This window comes from Ranitomeya variabilis, chromosome 1, assembly GCF_051348905.1.
Source record: "Ranitomeya variabilis isolate aRanVar5 chromosome 1, aRanVar5.hap1, whole genome shotgun sequence".
NCBI classification, from domain to species: domain Eukaryota; kingdom Metazoa; phylum Chordata; class Amphibia; order Anura; family Dendrobatidae; genus Ranitomeya; species Ranitomeya variabilis.
This window is the reverse complement of record NC_135232.1, coordinates 362,410,913-362,425,096: the sequence shown is the minus strand read 5'-3', so window position 1 is coordinate 362,425,096 and position 14,184 is coordinate 362,410,913. Positions and strand designations below refer to the sequence as shown.

The following is a 14,184-nucleotide window of genomic DNA, read 5'->3' as shown; positions in this document are numbered from 1 at the left end:
GATGTAAACAATTGGACCTCCAAGTATAAAACAGGTGGTGAGGACCCACGGTTCCCAGTGGCAATATATTTTACATATTAAATATACATATAAAGTGTTGCTATGCTGTAAATAGTATCATTCCCTATAGAAAAGACGAGGTTGTCTGTGTGGATGGGCGTGGAAACACGTCTCTTTACAGATACCACATAACAAACTAATATCTAATTAAAGGGTATAGCAAAGGAAGCAATGATATGTAGGTGTATTTTAAAGATACCCTCGCACCAGGAGATAAGGGATGGCTCTGGCAGTAGTAATAATAGATTTTATTAAAATGGTATAGAGGTAGAGATAATATTAACTACTGATAATTACTACTGTGCATAGGAACATAGCGGCGATAAGCTATAGGGGAAATTGGCCACTAGATGGCAATGTGAAGCATGAAGGAGGGAAACATAAATTTCCTTAAGAAGACAATCAGCAGAGAGGGGACAAAAAGAAAAAGAAATGGTGGCAGAGCCAAAACTGGTGTTTACCTGATGGTGAGTGGAGATGGGTAGCGATGAGCTGGGAAAGCAGGTCGCCTCCTGTGCCCGACGAGCGCCGTTTCGCCTTTCGGCTTCTTCAAAACAAGAGGGGCAATGGAGTCTAGGTGTTTGAAAAGGGGTTTATATGTCCAGGACGCCGGGTGTGACGTACAGAGAGGGGGCAGGACGGGGCTGGTCAGTTGGATACATGTGACTTAGTGAGTATCATTGCTTCCTTTGCTATACCCTTTAATTAGATATTAGTTTGTTATGTGGTATCTGTAAAGAGACGTGTTTCCACGCCCATCCACACAGACAACCTCGTCTTTTCTATAGGGATACTATTTACAGCATAGCAACACTTTATATGTATATTTAATATGTAAAATATATTGCCACTGGGAACCGTGGGTCACCACCTGTTTTATACTTGGAGGTCCAATTGTTTACATCACCCTGTCTTTTTAAGAATTGTAATTTTTAAACTATTTGTCAATAAAGATCTTTTTACCGTCACTCACTAATGTGTCACTTCATACCTATATAGCTTTGTATCACGGTATGTGAACGCATGAACCCTGGCCTCACCCACCATCTTAAAGGAATGAATTTATCAATGGTTTCAGAAGTGACAGACTCTTTTTAAAGACTGCTAATTTGTAGAGATAGTTTCAAATTATTCTTTATTATGTGTGAGGCAGTGACAGGTGTTATATGCGAGGGTCGCTATGTGTCCCCCAGGATACACCTACAAGCATATATGACCGCTGGAGTGCATTGCAGTCACAGGCATAGCTGTGATTGCAGTGCAAAATAAAAGTAAGGTTTGGTCTTAGGCAAGCTATTTGCCCAAGGCAGATATAAGAAAACCCGGCATGGGCATTTATTTTTGGAGCAAACTACAGGATGGTAGTGGGGCAGTTTGCTCCCTCCAGGCCGGGTCTTACAAGTGGCCCTATGGCCACAGATTTCATTTTAAAAACCCTGCAGCAAAAGGTTGGGTGTGTCAGTGTTTGTTTGCAAGTAGTGGAGCAGGTGGCTCTGCAACGTCCAGTTTGTGTGAGGTAACAGAGCCAAGAGCAGCGAACGCCTGGCACCCCGCAGCACGATACGGTGGTGCAGTGGCCCTCGGCAACCGGTCTCAGATACGGACTGTTGTGACGCCCAGCTGCGATCCGGAGGATACTGTGCGCTGTTCATTTTCTGAGTTGTTTGGACATTAAATACGTTTGCTGTGAACTTTTCCTGGGTCACTGACACTGAACACCGCTGTACTACATATGTAAAAAGAAAAAAACAAAAAAGGGTAAAGTGAGCTTATTTTTGAGGGGTGCAGATTTCTTTTGTTTGGCCACCACTGCGGCCCGACCAGATAAATGGGGGATGGGCAGAGGGAATACATTTTTTTTTTTTTTTTTACAGTCACCTAACTGCAGACCACACATACTAAACACTTCTCCCGGAATAACTGGAAAACGCCTAGAAAAGGGGAACTCTCCGAGAAGAGTCGGCAAACTTCCTGGGCATTGCCAACATTCAGCAGTGTATAGCTGAACATGATTATTTCTATACATGCCCGTGTCCCATCTGTCATGATATGTACTTTTTTCCCTGTCCTGTATTTTGTAGAATATGTCATGATGTGGTGTGACTTCTCTTTGGTTGTATTTACTGTACACTTTGCAATGTCATGGGATGTATGTAACTTAACCTGTCTCCTTCCCCCAATACTTGCAGCCCTAAGCTATAATGTAAATAAGCTTTGTCAACACCACTAGTGAAGGAATAGCCATTCTTCCTCACAGCAGGTGGCTAGTCAAATGCACATACTGGATAGACTATGCGGAGCCGACCAGTCTAGAATCTTCTGGTGGACCCAACCATTGAATAGAAGGTGTGACCCCTACCCCCTTCATGGGCTGATCTCAGGAGCTCAGACAATCCATTCTTATTTTGAGATCAGATGTGAGTTGACCCTTAAAAGGAGAAGGAGTGGGGATTCTTAGCTGAGGCAAGACCCCACGTCCACCTGTGACTGCGGAAGCGAACGGGGCGAGACTTAAGCTGAGGACATATCTCGTCGTTCGTGGGATTGTTTTGGGATCCCTTGGACTCGTGTGGACTATTGCTTTGTTAGCTGGCACAAGGATTATCGGGAGGTGCCCCCGAACCTGTTTTGTTGGACTAATTGTGGACTCTGTAGATCTACCTGCATGTGTTGTTCCAGCGTTCTTGATAATAAATCTGTTGAATCATCACTTGGCCTGTTGTCCCTTCTTGCTCTGCCGTACACCCCGTCACAAACTGGTGGCAAGCAGTGGGGTCAGAGCAGAGGGAATGGAGGACAGCGGCCCATCAATGTCTGGAACCGGAACCTCAGGATACAGGAACTGGACTGTGGGGAGTTTACAAACAAAGGCCCGTGAATTAGGAGTCTGCTATAAAGGACTGACCAAGGACCAACTAATTAAGACTTTGGAAGGAGCTTACCTGCAAGATGGAACCGAAGAAGGATCCCCACAGCAAATGGAGGAAAGACGGCAGCCAGAGGTAAATACCCAAAAAAGTCAGTGGGTTGTGTGGTACGAGGAGGAGTTGGCATTGCTGGGAGAAGAGGCCACCATAGAAGATAAGAGGGAGGCCATTCACAGAGCTCAGGAGATGGCATTGCTGGAGAGGCATATCACTTTGGAAGCAGCTAGAAGCTCCAGACAGACTGTAACCCCAGTACCCACCATGAGGGAACTCCCCAGAGTGTCCCGCAAAGACTTCAAGCCGTTTAATGAGGCTGCAGGCGACATTGAGGGCTTCTTCCAGGACTTTGAGCATCAGTGTCGATTAATGGAAGTCCCGGAAAGGGAGCGAGTCCGACATCTGGTGGGGCTCTTAGAGGGTGGAGCTGCCGCAGCCTATAGAGCTATGGACCCTCGGGGGAACTGTGAGTATGCGGAGATTAAACAGACTATTCTAGAACATTATGCTGTTACCCCAGACACTTACAGGACTCAGTTCTGTACTTTAGCCTGTGATGAGGAAGTGTCTTTCAAGATGTATGCCCACAGGCTCAAACAAGTGTGTCACCGCTGGCTGGAGGGAGAGGGGGCCTTAACTTGGGAGGCCTTCCTCCAGGTCATCCTAAAAGAACAGTTCTATGCCCAATGCCCCGCTGAGATCCGGGAATGGGTGCGAGAGAGGAAACCAATGACAGTGGAGCAAGCTGCTGCTTTAGCTGATGAGGTTCTCACCATCAAGCCTCAGTGGAAAAATTTACTGGTGGATGGAGTAAAAACTACCAACACGCCACCACCAGTGGTCTCTTGTCCTTCAGTCCCCAAAGTTTGCTGCTGTCCCACTAGACCACCACCTCATGTTGATACCCATGTGACACACCTTCCAGCTAGTCCTGCCTATTCCTCTGAAATGCTACAAGGAGAGAAAGTAGTAGAGCACAGGTGTTATGGATGTGGGCATCCCGGGCATCTGCAGGCCACATGCCCAGCTATACAGTGGAGAAATCGGTCTCAACCTCAACAACCACCTCATGCACAGTCACCTAGATATCAGCCTCCAGGTTCCCGTACCTCTGTCCCCAGAGTGCACGTGGGAAGGAGTGCGATACAGCGCAGCTGTTACCGATGTGGGCAGACTGGGCATCTGCAAGACACCTGCCCTCAGGGTCGATTGAAAATTGACCCTGCACCAAATCGGCATATCAATTATTTACAGCCAAACACAATGGAAGAAGAGGTGCCACCCCTACAAATTGATTTGCCTAATAGGTCAGAAACCCATGTTCGACCATTAGGGGTTTACGGGGTGCGGGCCGCAGCCACAAGTTCCTTTAATCCGCAAAGAAAGCACGTACAGGAGGTCATGCTGGACGGTCGGAGAGTTATTGGCTTTTGTGACTCTGGGACATTTCTCACCATAGCTGATCCCAGAGCGGTTCGGCCATAGGCAATACAGCATGGACCTGGGATTACCATTGAATTAGCTGGAGGCCAATGGAAGAATATCCCACTGCTGCCACCAGTTTGTGACGGGGTGTACGGCAGAGCAAGAAGGGACAACAGGCCAAGGGATGATTCAACAGATTTATTATCAAGAACGCTGGAACAACACATGCAGGTAGATCTACAAAGTCCACAATTAGTCCAACGGAACAGGTTCGGGGGCACCTCCTGATAATCCTTGTGCCAGCTAACAAAGCAATAGTCCACACGAGTCCAAGGGATCCCAAAACAATCCCACGAACGACGAGATATATCCTCAGTACAAGTCTCGCCCCGTTCGCTTCCGCAGTCACAGGTGGACGTGGGGTCTTGCCTCAGCTAAGAATCCCCACTCCTTCTCCTTTAAGGGTCCACTCACATTTGATCTCAAAATAAGAATGGATTGTCTGAGCTCCTGAGATCAGCCCATGAAGGAGGTAGGGGTCACACCTTCTATTCAATGGTTGGGTCCACCAGAAGATTCTAGACTGGTCGGCTCCGCTTAGTCTATCCAGTATTCTTGCTCTGCCGTACACCCCGTCACACCATCCAGTGGCCATTTTGCTATTTTGGCAAGGCTGTTGGCATTGATTAATATGCAGTACCAGTCTTCAAGCTATAAGTATACTGTGGGGAGATCAGATGTGAACATAAGAGTGAAGGGGTCCCATTAAGGAATTAGTAATAGTGGGGACACCTTTTTTGTATATTCAAACTACTAGGCAAAGTATTTGGTCAGTATTTTACCTCAGTATTTGTGAGCCAAAATCAGGAGTGGGTGATAATACAGAAGTGGTGACGTGTTTCTATTAAACTTTTCCTCTGATTGTAAGCCAAAACCAGGAGTGGTACAAATACTGAGGAAATACTGACAGTGTGACCGTGGCCTTACACCCGTACCAGTTTTTTGTTCATCCTTTATCTTCTCTAGAAGAAAAAGGTAACATAAGCCATGGACCTGTTTGAACAGCTTATTTTTGTGGGAGCCCTAGTGCACAATGTCCATGGATTACTTGAGTTAGGGGGTTTTACGGTCACTGCGCCCCCTCAGCAGTTGCCTGGGATACTTGTGTGGTACAGACAATCACTATTGGAGACCTTTCCATATGGGCAGCAATGGGTCAGAGGGTTGTCCTATATGAATCGGAGAGGCATAAGGAAATCATTATGACTGGTGAGCTATGCATGGCACTCTTCCCCCCCACCCCAATCTTCAGAATCTCCAATGTCCCTTCCGAAAAGCAGACAGTATTACTCCTCAGTATTATGCCTTTTATGTAGAAGGCCGTTTTGTGGACTAGATCAACAAAGTAGCCAAAGGTGGCGATAGTGTCCTGTGTTATAAATGGTGGGAGGACATTTTTCACAAAATGTATTATTATGTTTCTTGATCATATCTCTAAGATAGGCTTCTTGTCTTTCACAAGACATTAGTCACTTCTGGTTCACAGAGAATATGTTGTGAGCAGATAAAAAGTAACAGCCCAAAAGAGCTATCTGAAAAAAGGGACTACCCAGGTATACATGACATGCATGTCATCATTGGCCCTCGCAGGACCAAACATTACACTCTTCAGAAACCCTGCAATACAAGAGTAGGCTTTTGGAGCAATAGTTACACATTCTGGAATAAAATAAATATATATATAGTTCAGCAGTGTCTCCCGCTAATCCAATTTGTAACCCATCGTCTGGCAGGTTCATTGACACTTTCCTATAGAGGTATGATTGGTTCTGATGGGCAAATCTAATGCAAACCCCAATTTAACCCCTTTCTGTCATTAGACGTACTATTCCGTCCATGTGGGGTGGGCCCTACTTCCCAAGGACGGAATAGTACGTCCAGCACGATCGGCCGCGCTCACGGGGGGAGCGCGGCCGATCGCAGCCGGGTGTCAGCTGCCTATCGCAGCTGACATCCGGCACTATGTGCCAGGAGCGGTCACGGACCGCTCCCGGCACATTAACCCCCGGCACACCGCGATCAAACATGATCGCGATGTGCCGGCGGTGCAGGGAAGCATCGCGCAGGGAGGGGGCTCCCTGCGGGCTTCCCTGAGCCCCCCGCAGCAACGCGATGTGATCGCGTTGCTGCGAGGGTCTTACCTCCCTCCCTGCCTGCTCCAGACCCGGATCCAAGATGGCCGCGGATCCGGGTCCTGCAGGGAGGGAGGTGGCTTCACAGAAGCCTGCTCAGAGCAGGCACTGTGAAGCAGCCTGCACTTCTCTCAGATCGGTGATCTGTCAGAGTGCTATGCAAACTGGCAGATCACCGATCTGTATTGTCCCCCCCTGGGGCAAAGTAAAAAAGTAAAAAAAAAATTTTCCAAATGTGTAAAAAAAAATAAAAAAAAATATTCCAAAATAATGAAATAAAAATATATATTATTCCCATAAATACATTTCTTTATCTAAATAATAAAAAAAAACAATAAAAGTACACATATTTAGCATCGCCGCGTCCGTAACGACCCGACCTATAAAACTGGCCCACTAGTTAACCCCTTCAGTAAACACCGTAAGAAAAAAAAAAAAAAACGAGGCAAAAAACAACGCTTTATTATCATACCGCCGAACAAAAAGTGGAATAACACGCGATCAAAAAGACAGATATAAATAACCATGGTACCGCTGAAAGCGTCATCTTGTCCCACAAATAACGAGCCACCATACAGCATGATCAGCAAAAAAATAAAAAAGTTATAGTCCTGAGAATAAAGCGATGCAAAAATAATTATTTTTTCCATAAAATAGTTTTTATCGTATAAAAGCGCCAAAACATAAATAAATAATATAAATGAGGTATCGCTGTAATCGTACTGACCCGAAGAATAAAACTTCTTTATCAATTTTACCAAACGCGGAACGGTATAAACGCCTCCCCCAAAAGAAATTCATGAATAGCTGGTTTTTGGTCATTCTGCCTCACAAAAATCGGAATAAAAAGCGATCAAAAAATGTGACGTGCCCAAAAATGTTACCAATAAAAACGTCAACTCGTCCCGCAAAAAACAAGACCTCACATGACTCTGTGGACCAAAATATGGAAAATTTATAGCTCTCAAAATGTGGTAACGCAAAAAATATTTTTTGCAATAAAAAGCGTCTTTCAGTGTGTGACGGCTGCCAATCATAAAAATCCGCTAAAAAACTCGCTATAAAAGTAAATCAAACCCCCCTTCATCACCCCCTTAGTTAGGGAAAATTAAAAAAAATGTATTTATTTCCATTTTCCCATTAGGGCTAGGGTTAGGGCAAGGGTTGGGGCTAGGGTTAAGGCTACAGTTAGGGTTGGGGCTAAAGTTAGGGTTAGGGTTGGGGCTAAAGTTACGGTTAGGGTTTAGATTACATTTACGGTTGGGAATAGGGTTGGGATTAGGGTTAGGGGTGTGTCAAGGTTAGAGGTGTGGTTAGGGTTACTGTTGGGATTAGGGTTAGGGGTGTGTTTGGATTAGGGTTTCAGTTATAATTGGGGGTTTTCCACTGTTTCGGCACATCAGGGGCTCTCCAAACGCGACATGGCGTCCGATCTCAATTCCAGCCAATTCTGCGTTGAAAAAGTAAAACAGTGCTCCTTCCCTTCCGAGCTCTCCCGTGTGCCCAAACAGGGGTTTACCCCAACATATGGGGTATCAGCGTACTCAGGACAAATAGGACAACAACCTTTGGGGTCCAATTTCTCCTGTTACCCCTGGGAAAATACAAAACGGGGCTAAAAAATAATTTTTGTGGGGGAAAAAAAAAAAGATTTTTTATTTTCACGGCTCTGCGTTATAAACTGTAGTGAAACACATCTAGATAAGTTCCTTGGGGGGTCTAGTTTCCAAAATGGGGTCACTTGTGCGGGGCTTCTACTGTTTAGGTACATTAGGGGCTCTGCAAACGCAGAGCGTCCATGCGTCCAAACGGTGGTTCCCCCCCACATATGGGGTATCAGCGCACTCAGGACAAATTGGACAACAACTTTTGGGGTCCAATTTCTCCTGTTACCCTCGGGAAAATACAAAACTGGGGGCTAAAAAATAATTTTTGTGGGAAAAAATGTTTGTTTTATTTTTACGGCTCTGTATTATAAACTTCTGTGAAGCCCTTGGTGGATCAAAGCGCTCACCACACATCTAGATAAGTTCCTTAGGGGGTCTACTTTCCAACATGGTGTCACTTGTGGGGGGGTTCTACTGTTTAGGTACATTAGGGGCTCTGCAAACGCAATGTGACGCCTGCAGACCATTCCATCTAAGTCTGCATTCCAAATGGCGCTCCTTCCCTTCCGAGCCCTTCCATGCGTCCAAACGGTGGTTCCCCCCCACATATGGGGTATCAGCGCACTCAGGACAAATTGGATAACAACTTTTGGGGTCCAATTTCTCCTGTTACCCTCGGGAAAATACAAAACTGGGGGCTAAAAAATAATTTTTGTGGGAAAAATTTTTTGTTTTATTTTTACGGCTCTGCATTATAAACTTCTGTGAAGCCCTTGGTGGGTCAAAGCGCTCACCACACATCTAGATAAGTTCCTTAGGGGGTCTACTTTCCAAAATGGTGTCACTTGTGGGGGGTTTCTACTGTTTAGGTACATTAGGGGCTCTGCAAACGCAATGTGACACCTGCAGACCATTCCATCTAAGTCTGCATTCCAAATGACGCTCCTTCCTTTCCGAGCCCTCCCATGCGCCCAAACAGTGGTTCTCCCCACATATGGTGTATCATCGCACTCAGGACAACTTGGACAACAAATTTTGGGGTCCAATTTCTCCTGCTACCCTCGGGAAAATACAAAACTGGGGGCTAAAAAAATAATTTTTGTGGGAAAAAATTTTTGTTTTATTTTTACGACTCTGCATTATAAACTTCTGTGAAGCCCTTGGTGGGTCAAAACACTCAAAACACATATAGATAAGTTCCTTAGGGGGTCTACTTTCCAAAATGGTGTCACTTGTGGGGGGTTTCAATGTTTAGGCACATCAGTGGCTCTCCAAACGCAACATGGCGTCCCATCTCAATTCCTGTCAATTTTGCATTGAAAAGTCAAACGGCGCTCCTTCCCTTCCGAGGTCTCCCATGCGCCCAAACAGTGGTTTACCCCCACATATGGGGTATCAGCGTACTCAGGACAAATTGTACAACAACTTTTGGGGTCCAATTTCTTCTCTTACCCTTGGGAAAATAAAAAATTGGGGGTGAAAATATAATTTTTGTGAAAAAATATGATTTTTTATTTTTACGGTTCTGCATTATAAACTTCTGTGAAGCACTTGGTGGGTCAAAGTGCTCACCACACCTCTAGATAAGTTCCTTAGGGGGTCTACTTTCCAAAATGGTGTCACTTGTGGGGGGTTTCAATGTTTAGGCACATCAGGGGCTCCCCAAACGCAACATGGCGTCCCATCTCAATTCCAGTCAATTTTGCATTGAAAAGTCAAATGGCGCTCCTTCGCTTCCGAGCTCTGTCATGCGCCCAAACAGTGGTTTACCTACACATATGGGGTATCGGCGTACTCAGGACAAATTGTACAACAACTTATTGGGTCTATTTTCTCCTGTTACCCTTGGTAAAATAAAACAAATTGGAGCTGAAGTAAATTTTTTGTGAAAAAAAGTTAAATGTTCATTTTTATTTAAACATTCCAAAAATTCCTGTGAAGCACCAGAAGGGTTAATAAACTTCTTGAATATGATTTTGAGCACCTTGAGGGGTGCAGTTTTTAGAATGGTGTCACACTTGGGTATTTTCTATCATATAGACCCCTCAAAATGACTTCAAATGAGATGTGGTCCCTAAAAAAAAAAATGGTGTTGTAAAAATGAGAAATTGCTGGTCAACTTTTAACCCTTATAACTCCCTAACAAAAAAAAATTTTGGTTCCAAAATTGTGCTGATGTAAAGTAGACATGTGGGAAATGTTACTTATTAAGTATTTTGTGTGACATATCTCTGTGATTTAATTGCATAAAAATTCAAAGTTGGAAAATTGCGAAATTTTCAAAATTTTTGCCAAATTTCAATTTTTTTCACAAATAAACGCAGGTACTATCACAGAATTTTTACCACTATCATGAAGTACAATATGTAACGAGAAAACAGTGTCAGAATCACCAGGATCCGTTGAAGCGTTCCAGAGTTATAACCTCATAAAGGGACAGTGGTCAGAATTGTAAAAATTGGCCCGGTCCATAACGTGCAAACCACCCTTGGGGGTGAAGGGGTTAAAGATTTGTTTCTGGAATGATTCAATATCTTATTCAATGGTCTGTAACTGCCAAATCCTATACAGACTACCTTCCCAGCCAAAAGTAAACCAAGCGACCTCCATTCAAGCAATACAAGGTATGTAGGCCAGTAAATTAAGTGCCCTGCATCATTTGTAAAATCAGGTGCCCTCGCTATAGTGCTCACCCGTCTGCCAGCGCTCCCAGGCAGTGTGCCCGCCAGCGCTCCCAGGCAGTGTGCGCGCCAGCGCTCCCAGGCAGTGTGCGCGCCAGCGCTCCCAGGCAGTGTGCCCGCCAGCGCTCCCAGGCAGTGCGCCCGCCAGCGCTCCCAGGCAGTGCGCCCGCCAGCGCTCCCAGGCAGTGTGCGCGCCAGCGCTCCCAGGCACTGCGCCCGCCAGCGCTCCCAGGCACTGTGCTTAAACTCCGTAAATTTGCTGTCATGTCTCCTGATGAAAAAGTTTTTTAACCCCCCCCCCCCCTCCCCCAATTCCTTGTTACTAATGCAATGATAAGCAAGCATGTCCCTTTAGATATCCCAAATATGGAATATCTTTTCATGGGGCCCAAAGTCTGCCTCTACAGTAAGATGAAGACGACAGCAGAAGTACATTTACTATGTGACCAGATTGCGGATTCGTGTGCAGATTTTTCCGTACTGCGGATTACCGGTGGTTTTTGTGCGGTTAGAAGTCTCCCCTATCCATGGGATGAAGGCCAACTTCTCGATCACTGATCCCGGTTACTGGTATCGCAGCACAGGTACATGTGTGACGGGGGACGGAATACTGCATACAGCGGCCCCCCAGGGTATATGGATCACGGGTGGGCCCCTGGCACCCACGTCTGAGACCTTCCCGTGGATTAATAGGAGCCCCCAATGATGGGGTAGGAGGGGGTCTGTTATAAACAGACAGATCAGCACTGGGGGTCTCCGATCACACAGGGGTCATTCCTCAGTGATTAGGGGGTCTACACTTCCTACACTCTCATGTGCAGCCTCCAGGCAGAGACCACCATACTCCGCAGTGTCCCCACACAGCAGCGATCACAGGCCGCTGCACCATCCATCACACGGGACGCATCGTGTCTCCATGACAACACCCAGACGTCCCCCGGCACACAGACACCCAGCCCGGCAGGTGCGGCCACTGCCGCAGCACAGCACGCTCGTCATCCAGGCCTCATCACCTGACACATGGAACTCCCCGCCGCCGCCGCTCCGGAGCCCGGGCTGTCACTGCTCCACACGGCGAGAAGCCGCACCTCGGTAACAGCAGGAGAACCGGAGGAGGAGCGACAGGTCGCGGCTGCTAGGATCCGATGCTGGGGACCTGGGCGTGGCAACCGCTCACGGGGTGGAGCCGGCGTTCACACGCTCCTACTGTGCCTGGACTAGTGTGCGTGTGCCAAGGTGGGCGTGTTTACTATCCGTGGGCGTGTCTACAAGATGTTATGGGCGGGGTGTGTTATCCTATTGGAGGAGAGCAGAAGTTAGGTGGTATATAAGGCGAGGACTCAGTGGTGAATCGCAGTAGCGCACAGTAGTGAGTGCTGGGCTTACAGGGAACGTGTACAGGGGGTGTTATACTCCTATGGAAAACCAGCCTAAACGAAGTGCTGCAATAGTTGTTCTTCTCAGCCAACCTCAGGGCAGCTTTGATTTTACTAGAGCAGTCTAAACATTAATAGTAATAGTTATTTATATAGCGCCAACATATTCCGCAGCACTTTACAACTTATAGAGGGGACTTGTACAGACAATAGACATTACAGCATAACAGAAATCACAGTTCAAAACAGATACCAGGAGGAATGAGGGCCGTGCTCGCAAGCTTACAACCTATGAGGAAAAGGGGAGACACGAGAGGTGGATGGTGACAATTGGTTTCGTTGTTCGGACCAGCCATAGTGGGCGTGCGCCAGCGATGCGTCCGACATTGCGGCGTTAACGGACCGCGTTATGCCGCGGTGTAACGTAGTCCGTCTAATGGACGCCACAGACGCAGTGTGAACCCAGCCTAAGAGGGAGGTGGATTAGTAGAGAGTTGCAATAGTCCAGACAAGAATGAATAAGAGAAACACTAAGGCTGTGCGCACACAGTGAGTTTTTGATGCATTTTCGCAGCATTTTTTCCATGCAGGAATGGGCCAAAAATGCTATGGAATCCTTATGTAAGTTTATTCAATGACAATCCTAAAGTGCACATGATCAGTAATTTTCCTTGAGTATTTGAAGTGCGTTTTTTTCTGCAGCATGTCAGTTCTTCGTGCGGATTTTTAGCGTTTTTCACCCATTGACTTCAATTGAGTCAGTCAAATCCGCAGCAAAAACACAGGTATAAAAATGTTTTGCGGATTTGCAGAGTTTTTGTTTTGCGTTTTTCCATCTTCCTATGGTGTTTCCCACGCTGTCACACAGATGACATCGGCGCCATAGTTCTTATCGGCGGTAACGCTACCACCGGAAAGACCGTGGGTCAGAGCGCTGCGGGGTCATGCTGTCAGATGTCAGCGTGATCTTGCAGCTGTGCCTGTGACCCGCAGTGGTGACCCGCCGTAAAAAGCTTACCGCAGGTCAGCAGGCGTGGGCTGATAAGACTACTGCTCCCATCGGGCTACGTCTGCTGTCACTGATAACAATGACAGCCACTGCCACTGATGGGAGACATAGTATCATCTGCCAGCGCCTGTGCTCACAGCTAAAAAGCAAAGTAAAATAATTACATATGCATTCAAATAAAAATAAAAAAAAACCATTATACTCACATTAATGCCTAATCCCCGATGCCCTCGTCATCTAGAAATAATAAAATATAATACACCAACAAACTCACCTGTCCGCTGTAGTCCACGTAATCGGGAGTTCCCCATGGCGATCTCATGTGTAGAACAGGTACACCAGGACATGTGACCACTCTACCCGCCTGCCGGCAATACACTGACGGGAGGTAACCGGTCACGCAGTGCATCACTGAGCTGCTGTGAGAGAGTTCACCAGAGTTCATCAGCTGATCAGCTCCTCCAGTGCTCTCACTTACGGCACCAATGCCAGCTGATTTTTCCCACGCTCCAGAGTACATATGAGTTCATGCCGCCAGGGGGTACAGCTCCGATGACAGCACCGCTAGTCACTGAAGCTCCATTTTCATCGAAGCTCCATTCCCTGCTCCATGGGTGGCGCAGGGGAACCATCTGACCACCGCTATTGTCACTACTCAATAGTATCCACTATCACTTGGTATTCAGGTAATATACTTCTTTACAAATTGTAATTATGGTATGTGAGGTGCAGTCACCTGCAAGTAATTGAAGGCTTCCATCCAAGAGGCATTAATAATAGGATGCCTTAGACACTTTACTATGGTATTAATTATACTTTAAGCTATCTATTTGGATTACAAGGTTTATATAGGGTGTTTGTGCACTCCATCCACTATTAATAAGATTGTTCTGCCTGATCAAGGGCTATT

At 46.3% G+C, this 14,184-nt stretch overlaps 1 protein-coding gene across 2 annotated transcripts in view; it reads right to left on the bottom strand.

Annotated features, from left to right (window-relative positions):
- Positions 1 to 12,113, bottom strand: part of AGTPBP1 (ATP/GTP binding carboxypeptidase 1) — a 209,757-nt gene extending 197,644 nt beyond the window's left edge. The window contains exon 1 of one of the 2 annotated variants that reach the window (XM_077248949.1): positions 11,903 to 12,113. The gene's annotated coding sequence lies outside the window, so the exon portion shown is untranslated. The remainder of the gene's footprint in view (positions 1 to 11,902) is intronic. The other variant, XM_077248951.1, reaches the window with a different exon arrangement.
- Between the last annotated feature and the right edge of the window lie 2,071 nt (positions 12,114 to 14,184).